This window comes from Trachypithecus francoisi, unplaced genomic scaffold, assembly GCF_009764315.1.
Source record: "Trachypithecus francoisi isolate TF-2019V2 unplaced genomic scaffold, Tfra_2.0 Lachesis_group12, whole genome shotgun sequence".
Lineage (NCBI taxonomy): Eukaryota > Metazoa > Chordata > Mammalia > Primates > Cercopithecidae > Trachypithecus > Trachypithecus francoisi.
In genome coordinates, this window is record NW_022681457.1 from 34,443,073 (window position 1) to 34,452,888 (window position 9,816).

General features: G+C 32.0%; 1 non-coding gene across 1 annotated transcript; it reads right to left on the minus strand.

Annotated features, from left to right (window-relative positions):
• Window positions 1–777: 777 nt before the first annotated feature.
• Window positions 778–884, minus strand: LOC117094005. The gene has a single exon (XR_004441345.1). It is a non-coding gene; the product is annotated as a U6 spliceosomal RNA (small nuclear RNA).
• Window positions 885–9,816: the final 8,932 nt, after the last annotated feature.

The window sequence follows — 9,816 nt, forward strand, 5'->3', positions numbered from 1 at the left end:
AGGTCTGATCATAACAAACTCTCTCAACATCTGCTGATCTGAAAAGAATCTTATTTCCCCTTCACTTAGAAATCTTAGTTTGGCTGGATATGAAATTATATGTTGAAGATTTTTTTCTCTAAGAATGTTGAATATGGGTCCTCAATCTTTTCTGGCTTCCTGGCTTTCAGCTGAGAGGTCCACTATTAGCCTGATGGACTTCCCCTTGTAGGTGGCCTACCCTTTCTCTCTAGCTGCCTTTCACATTGTTTCTTTCATTTTGACTTTGGAATATCTGATGATTGTATGTCTTACAAAGAGCCTTCTTGTGTAGAATCCTGTAGGCTTTCTCTGTATTTCTTGAATTTGACTGTTGGTTTCTCTAGCAAGGTTTGAGAAGTTTTCATGGACAATGTCCTATACCCTGGATATCCTATATTGATATCTGATATCATAGACAAAACATTGAAATATGTTCTCCAAGTTGTTTGCTTTCTTCCCCTCCCTTTCAGTGATGCCAATGATTCACATAGATTGGTCTCTTTACATAATCCCATATTTTTCAGAGGTTTTATTCATTCATTATTATTAGTTTCCTTTATTTTTGTCTGACTGTCTTATTTCAGAGTGCCATTATTCATGTTCTGAGATTATTTCCTTTGCTTGGTCTATTCTGCTGTTAATACTTGTGATTACATTGTGAAATTCTTGCATTGTGTTATTCAGCTCTGTCAGATCTATTAGGTTCTTTTTTATACTGGCTTTTTCATCCTTAAGCTCCTATATCATTTTATTGTGAAAATTTTGAAATGCTTCATGAATGTGCATGCCATCACTTCACAGGGCTCATGCTAATGATCTCTGTATCATTGCAGTTTTAGTATATATGCTGCCCAAGTGAGCAGTAAACAATATACTTCTAAGTAACTCTTGGGTCAAATAAGAATTCACAAGGGAAATTAGAAAACATTTCTAAAAATGGTAAAACAAAGCATCAAAATTTGTGTGATGTATCTAAAGCAGTGTTTAAAAAGAAATCGTAAGTTCAAATCTATATAATTTAAAAATGAAAAGGTTGAAAATTAGTCATCTACAATTCCATTTGAGAAGCTAAGAAAAAAAGAGCAAATTAAATACAAATTAAGTAGAAGAATGCATACATTGAGGATAAGATCAGAAATTAACAAAATAGAAAAAATAGAGAGAATAACAAAGCCTACAGTTGATTATGTAAAAAAATTAATAATGCTGACAAATCTTATCAACAAGATGAAGACAAAAAAAGAAAACACAAACTACCAATAACTAGAATAAAAAAACAGAATATCACTAAAGTTCCTACGAACATAAAAAATCATAAAGAAATATAACCAACCCAATGCCAATAGGTTTGACAATTATACAAAGGTGATTCTATGGAAAAGACAAATTAGTGAAACTGACAAAAAAAACCTACATGTGTAATCTATTAAAAAGGAATTAAATGTTATTAAAATGTTTTCACAGAGAAGACTAGAGATCCTGCTGGTTTCATGAATGAATTCTACTAAGCATTTTAAGATGCAAGAACATTAATTGAATAAAAACTTTCAGATGATGGAGAAGCTAACACTTTTCTTCTGATTTTAAAAAAGCCGAGATAATCATGATGTCAAAAGATGTCTCAAATTACAGACTAATAGCCCAAAGGTGAAAAGATGTATAAATCCTATCACAAAATATTAACGAGTTGTAACCATCAAAAAATAAATAAGTATGCATCATGATTCTGTGGGTTGATTCCTACTCAAATCATGAATGCAATTCATCACCTTAAAAATAGAAACAAAACCAACTTTTCTTCTAAACTTTTCAATTAATGCAAAATAATCATTTAACACATTTCAATACATAGAATAGAAATACTCAGCAAAATAGACAAAACAGGCATCTCTAATAAGAGGCATCTGAGAAAAACTTTGAGCTAGCACCATATTTAAATGGTCAAACATTAGACATTTGAGGGAATAAATAGTTCATCCATGATATTTTTTTCTGATTTTGTTATATCTTTATGTATAAAATTTCTATAAATAGAATTCACATATTTTAAGTGCAGGATTTAATTATTTTTGATAAATGAATAGAATGATATGAGAACCGTCACAATCAAGTTTTAGTACACCTCCATCACCTCAAAGAAATTTCTCATGCTCCTTTGCATTACATCTGTGCCCCAATCCCCCAAATCCTGTTAAATGCTAGCTTTCTTTTACTGTTTCCCCTTTTTCTAGGATTTCATATAATCATACAGTATGTACTCTTGTGTATGGCTTAATTCACTTAGCATACTATTTTTGAGATTCTCTTATGGTGGATGCTATTTGTGTCAGTAGTTGATTTCTTATTATTGCTGAATAACATTCCGATGTATAGGTATACTACATTTTCTTTACTCATTAATCAGATGAAGGATATTTGAATGGTTTACAAGTTTATAGCTATAACAGACAATACTTTTAAGACATTAAAATACACATCTGTGTTTGACATCTGTTTTATTTTTTCTCAGTGGATAACTAAAATGGGAGGTGCTTGGTCAGTGGTGTACCTTTTTAAGAAGTTATAAATTGCTTTTAAAGTGACTGTACCATTTTGCATTCCCATCAGCCAATATACAAAGGTTCTAGTTTCTCTACGTCTTCATGGTATTGTCAGCTTTCTTCGCTTTTAGTTATTTTAGGGAATGTATAATAGAATCTCCTTGGGGTTATAGTTGGCATTTTCCTAATGACTGATGATGTAGACCATCTTTTTATGTGTGTTGATCATTCACGTATCTTCTTTTGGGAAGTGTTTTTTTTAAATATTTGACCATTATTTATTGAGCCATTTTTTCTTATTGTTAAATTGTAAGTATTCTTTCTTTATACTGATGTAATATATTGTTAGATGTATGCTTTGCAAATATTTTAAACCACTCTGTGGCTGCTTTTTCATTATCTTGTATCTTTTTGTTAGCAAAGTTTTTTATTGCTTCTAAAATCTCGTTTTTAAATTGTTTTTATGATTTTTGCATAAAAGAAATATATTAAATTATTTTTAAATGTATATAAAATAAAAGGAATTTAAAGAGTTTAAACATACATTTTAGAATAATCTTGTTAATTTCCACAAAACAATGCCAGGAATTTTACTGGTATTGTGTCAAATCTCCATATCACTTTGGGAAATTTCATGTTTTATCTATATTGAGTCTCCAAATTCATGATCATGGTGTATTCCTCCATTCACTTAAGTCTTCTGTAATTGATCTTAGCTATATTTTATGATTTTTAGTGTGTAGGTCTTGAATATATTTTCTTAAACTTATTATTATTTCCATTTTTTTCTGAAGCTATTTTCAATAAAATCTATTTAATTTTCTAATTTAATTTTCAGATTGTTGTTGTTGCTATAGAAATAAAACTGATTTTTATATTGATCTTGTTAAAATCATGTATTAATTTCCTTAGCTACATGCATGATCATGTTCTACATCCTTTAGTCAAATATGAGTGAGTATATTTTTTTATCTGTTCTTATTACACTGTGTAGAATGTCCAATATTCTTAAGCGGAATTGGTGTAAGCAGACAACTTTGCTTTTCAGGAGGGAAGACAGTAGAGGGCATCAGTCTTACCATGAAGTAAAATGATAGCTTAAGTTTTTAATATGTCCTTTGTCAGGAAGAAGAAGGTGATTTCTATTGTTTTTCAGAATTTCCATGCCAAATACATGAGTTTGTCAAATGTTTTTGTGTCTGTGATATTATCTAATGTTTAATTTATTCAGTTAACATAGTGTATTATATTGCTTTTCAGATTTTAAATCAACCTTGCATATACTTGGTAATACTTTAATTCTTGCTGAGTCAGATTTACTGACATTTTGTTAAAGATTTTCACATCTTTGAGAGTCTGTGATATTGTTTCATAGTTATTTTGTTAGTTGCTTGTTCTATTGTTGTGTGATGTCTTTTTCTGCCTTTGGTGACAAAGTGGTACTGAACTAACAAAATTAGTCAGAAAGTAAACTTTCTCCTCTATTTTGTAAAAAAGGGTGTCCAGGTTTGACATTAGTACTTTCATCATAGTTTTATAAAATTCAACAATGAAGTCACCAGGCCTAGACTTTTCTTTCAGGAAATATTTTTAATTAGTAATGAAATATTTTACTTGATATATAGACATTTAAATTTTTGTGTTGTTTTTTGAATCAATTTGGTAAAGTATTTCAATGCCCACTAAGATAAGGTAAGGTACAAGTGTTTTAAACATAAAAGAATCATATATATAATATATATATGAGTATATGTATATATACCTATACGTACCTACATATATATACCTATGTATGTATACCTATACCTATATATACACATATGTAAACCTGTATATACACATATGTATACCTCTCTCTCTATATATATACACACCTACATTCTTATAGGTATGTATGAATAAAAATACCTAATGTTTTAAAAATTATACCTCCATATTTGCCATTTCCAGTAGTTTTAGTTTCTTCCTCTATATATGGATTACGATCTAACCTTTTTCACACTGAAATTCATTTAGCTTTTTTATTAAGTAGAATTCTACTACCAATGAATTATATCAGTATTTTTTATATTTGAATTGTCTTTATTCGACAACCACCTGTAAAAAAAGAGTTCTGCTAAATATGGGACTTTTGCTGACAGCTTTTGTGTTTTTGTTTGTTTCCTCAGTTTTTAACAACCTGAATAAGTCATTGCAAGGTTTTCTGGTTTCTGTCATTTCTGATAAGAAGTTAACTGTTAATCATATCATTGTTTTTCTGCAGTTGAGGTTTAATTTTTCTTTTCCTTTGACCAAGCTTTTCATTTTTATGTTAGTATGTCTAGCTCTGTGGGTGTTGTTTTTTTCTTCTTTTTCTTTTTAGTGTGTTTATCATATTTCAGATTGGATAAGTTTCTTGGGATCAGTATGGTTTTTGGTTTGTATTTTTAACTAAACTTCTTTTCAAATGATTTTCTGCCTTCTCCCCACCCCATCTTTTACTGGAAAGCTATTAAAATGTGTGCTAAAATATCTGATATTTTCCCACACATCTATGACTTAATTTTAAGTAAATTCTTTTTCTTTTTATAATTTGAAATGAATATCAACTGATCTATTTTAATCAATTACTGATTTATTTTGCCTTATCAATTCTGCTTTTGAGTCATTTAGTGAAATTTTTATTTCAATTATTGTATATTTTATCTCAGAATTTTAAAAAGTTGATACATAATGAGTATATGTATTTATGAGTTACATGTGTTATATTGATGCATGCATACAATATGTAATGATCAAATCAGGGTAATTGGGATATTCATTGTCTCAAACATTTGTTATTTCTTTGTGATGTGAACATTTCAATTCTTCCAGCTATTTTGAAATATACAATAAATTATTGTTAGCTGTAGTCATCCTACTGTGCTACTGAACACTCAAATTTATCACCTCTATCTATCTCATGCTGTTTTTTTACTCATTAACCAACCTCTTTCTCTCCTCCCTGGAACGTTCCCAGCCTCTGGTAATCATTATTATATTCTCTACTCCATGAAATCAACTCTTTAGCTCCTACATATCAATGAGAACAACTGAAATTTGTCATTTTTTGCCTGACTTATTTCACTTAATATGACTTCCAATTCCATCCGTGTTGCTGAAAATGACAGAATTTCATTTTTTTGTGGTTGAATTATATTCCATGTATAATACATTCTCTTTATTCATTTGTCTGTTAATGGATACTGATGTTAATTTCATGTCTTTGTTATTGTGAAAAATATTACTATAAACATCAAAACGAAGATATCTCTTTAACATGCTGATTTTTTATTTGTGTATATATATACATATACACTTGAGATACATATATTTGTGTGTGTGGATATATACATATATATATGGCAGTGTGAGTTCTGGTTCACATGGCAAATATGTTTTTAATTTTTTGATGAAAACTCCATACTTCTTTCTATACTGATTGTACTAATTTTCTTTTCCACCAATACCTGAGTTCTCCTTTTCCCATATCCTCATAAGCATCTTTTTTTTTGTCTTTTTGATAATAGCCATTTTACTATCTCTTTTGATATCTCATTGTGATTTTTATTTGCATTTTGCTGATGGTTAATGATGTTAAGCATTTTTTCAAGTGCCTATTAGCCATTTGCATGTCTTCTTTTGGTAAATGTCTATTCAGATCCTCTTACCATTTTTTAAAACAGATTAGGTGGGGTTTTTTCCATTGAGTTGTTTGATTTGTATTTAAAATACATTTTGGTCATTAATCTATTGTCCAATAAATCTTTTCTCTCATTCTGTAGGCTGTATCTTTATTCCATTGATTGTTTCTTTGGTGTTCAGAATATTTTTGGCATGATGAAATTCAGAAGTTTCTGATGAAGTTCTGGAGTATTTTGGCATGATGAAATTCTATTTGTCTATTGTTTGATTTTTGTTGCCTTACTCAAAATATCCTTGTGTAAATCAATGTCCTGAACCATTTCCAATTTTCTTATACTACTTCCAATATTTCCATTATTCCATTCCATTTCCAATATTTCTTTTACATTTTCAATGTTTTATTCTATCATTTTCATAATTCCAGGTCTTACATTTAAGTCTTACTTAAGTTTTGGTGTGATTTTTGCATATGGCAAGAGATAGGAGTCTAGTTTCATTCTTCTACATGTGGATATCCAGCTTTCTTAGCACCATTTATTGAAGAGGCTATTATTTCCCCAATGTATGTTCTTGGCACTGTTGTCAAATATTAGTTGGTTGTAAGTGTGGGAATTTATATCTGTGTTCTCTATTCAGTTCAACTGGGTTATGTGTCTGTTTTTTTTTTTTTGCAAATATTATGCTGCTTTGGTTACCATAGTTTTGTAGTATACCTTGAAATCAGATAGTGTGATGCCTCCAGTTTTATTATTTTTGTTGAAAATTCCTAGGCGATTCAGGGTTCTCTGTGACTTCATATAAATTTGAGTATTGCTTTTCTATTTCTGTGAAGATTGTCATTGGTATTTTCATAGGTATTGCATTCAATCTGTAGATCACTTTTGGTAGTATGAAAGTTATGAACAATATTAATTCTTCCAACCCATGAACATGGGATATCTCTCCTTTTTTTGTGTTTTCACTTTTTTAAATCAGTATTTAACAGTTTTATTGTATAGATTTTCTCTTCTTTTATTACATTTATTCCTAGATAGTTTATTTAGTTATTTTTGGAGCTGTTTGTAAATTGAATTGTTTTCTTGATTTTTTTTTCAGATTAATTGTTGTTGGTGTATACAAATGTTACTGATTTTGTAAGTTGATTTTATAATCTGAAAGTTTACTTTTTAAAAATTCTTTCTTTCTTTCTATTTTATTTATTTATTTATTTATTTATTTATTTATTTATTGAGACAAAGTCTTGCTCTGTCGCCCAGGCGGGAATGCAGTGGCGCAATCTCTGCTCCACGATCTCCGCCTCCTGGGTTCAAGAGAATCTCCTGCCTCAGCCTTTTGAGTAACTGGGACAACAGGTGGACGCCACCAAGCCCAGCTAATTTTTGTATTTTTAGTAGAGACAGGGTTTCACCCCATTTTGGTCTGGAACTCCTGACCTCGTGATCCGCCCGCCTCGGCCTCCCAGAGTGCTGGGATTACAGGTGTGAACCATCGCTTCTGGCCTAAAAATTATTTCTACCAGATTTTGATGGAATCCTTAGGTTTTTCTAAATATAAGATTAAGTCATAAATATCCCAATGAGACTAGATTCTTCTAGCAAGAAGAACTGGCAAGGTGCTACCTGCTCTCCCTGCAGGCCTCTGGAATTCAGGAAGGAGACCCCTCTGCACCAAGGACACAGAGTTGGAAGGGAATACTGCTTACAGGAAAGGAAGGCAGCTAATGTGGAGCCCCGAGGGTTTGGAGCCAGAGCATCTGTAGTGGAGCACAGCCAGGGATGGCGATTCCCCGAGGCTCCCCTGGCTCCCTTAAGAGACTTTAGCTCTTTTTTTCATGTGTCTGTTGGCTATATGAATGTCTTCTTTTGAGAAATGTCTCTTCATATCCTTCGCCCACTTTTTGATGGGATTGTTTGTTTTTTTCTTGTAAATTTGTTTGAGTTCTTTGTAGGTTCTGGATATTAGCCCTTTGTCAGATGAGTAGATTGCAAAAATTTTCTCCCATTCTGTAGGTTGCCTGTTCACTCTGATGGTAGTTTCTTTTGCTGTGCAGAAGCTCTTTAGTTTAATTAGATCCCATTTGTCAATTTTGGCTTTTGTTGCTGTTGCTTTTGGTGTTTTAGACATGAAGTCCTTGCCCATGCCTATGTCCTGAATGGTATTACCTAGGTTTTCTTGTAGGGTTTTTATGGTATTAGGTCTAACATTTAAGTCTCTAATCCATCTTGAATTAATTTTCGTATAAGGAGTAAGGAAAGGATCTAGTTTCAGCTTTCTACTTATAGCTAACTAATTTTCCCAGCAACATTTATTAAATAGGGAATCCTTTCCCCATTTCTTGTTTTTCTCAGGTTTGTCAAAGATCAGATGGCTGTAGATGTGTGATATTATTTCTGAGGACTCTCTTCTATTCCATTGGTCTATATCTCTGTTTTGGTACCAGTACCATGCTGTTTTGGTTATTGTAGCCTTGTAGTATAGTTTGAAGTCAGGTAGCGTGATGCCTCCAGCTTTGTTCTTTTGACTTAGGATTGTCTTGGCAATGCAGGCTCTTTTTTGGTTCCATATGAACTTTAAAGCAGTTTTTTTCCAATTCTGTGAAGAAAGTCATTGGTAGCTTGATGGGGATGGCATTGAATCTATAAATTACCTTGGGCAGTATGGCCATTTTCATGATATTGATTGTTTCTATCCATGAGCATGGTATGCTCTTCCATTTGTTTGTGTCCTCTTTCATTTCACTGAGCAGTGGTTTGTAGTTCTCCTTGAAGAGGTCCTTTACATCCCTTGTAAGTTGGATTCCTAGGTATTTTATTCTCTTTGAAGCAATTGTGAATGGAAGTTCATTCATGATTTGGCTTTCTGTTTGTCTGTTACTGGTGTATAAGGATGCTTGTGATTTTTGCACATTAATTTTGTATCCTGAGACTTTGCTGAAGTTTCTTAGCTTAAGGAGATTTGGGGCTGAGACGATGGGGTTTTCTGAATATACAATCATGTCATCTGCAAACAGGGACAATTTGACTTCTTCTTTTCCTAACTGGATACTCTTTATTTCTTTCTCTTGCCTGATTGCCCAGGCCAGAACTTCCAATACTATGTTGAATAGGAGTGTTGAGAGAGGGCATCCCTGTCTTGTGCCAGTTTTCAAAGGGAATTTTTCCAGTTTTTGCCCATTCGGTATGATATTGGCTATGGGTTTGTCATAAATAGCTCTTATTATTTTGAAATAGGTTCCATCAATACTGAATTTATTGAGCATTTTTAGCATGAAGGGCTGTTGAATTTTGTCAAAGGCCTTTTCTGCATCTATTGAGATAATCATGTGGTTTTTGTCTTTGGTTTTGTTTATATGCTGGATTACATTTATTGATTTGTGTATGTTGAACCAGCCTTGCATCCCAGGGATGAAGCCTACTTGATCATGGTGGATAAGCTTTTTGATGTGCTGCTGGATCCGGTTTGCCAGTATTTTATTGAGGATTTTTGCATCGATGTTCATCAGGGATATTGGCCTAAAATTCTCTTTTTTTGTTGTGTCTCTGCCAGGCTTTGGTATCAAGATGATGTTGGCCTCATAAAATGAGTTAGAGAG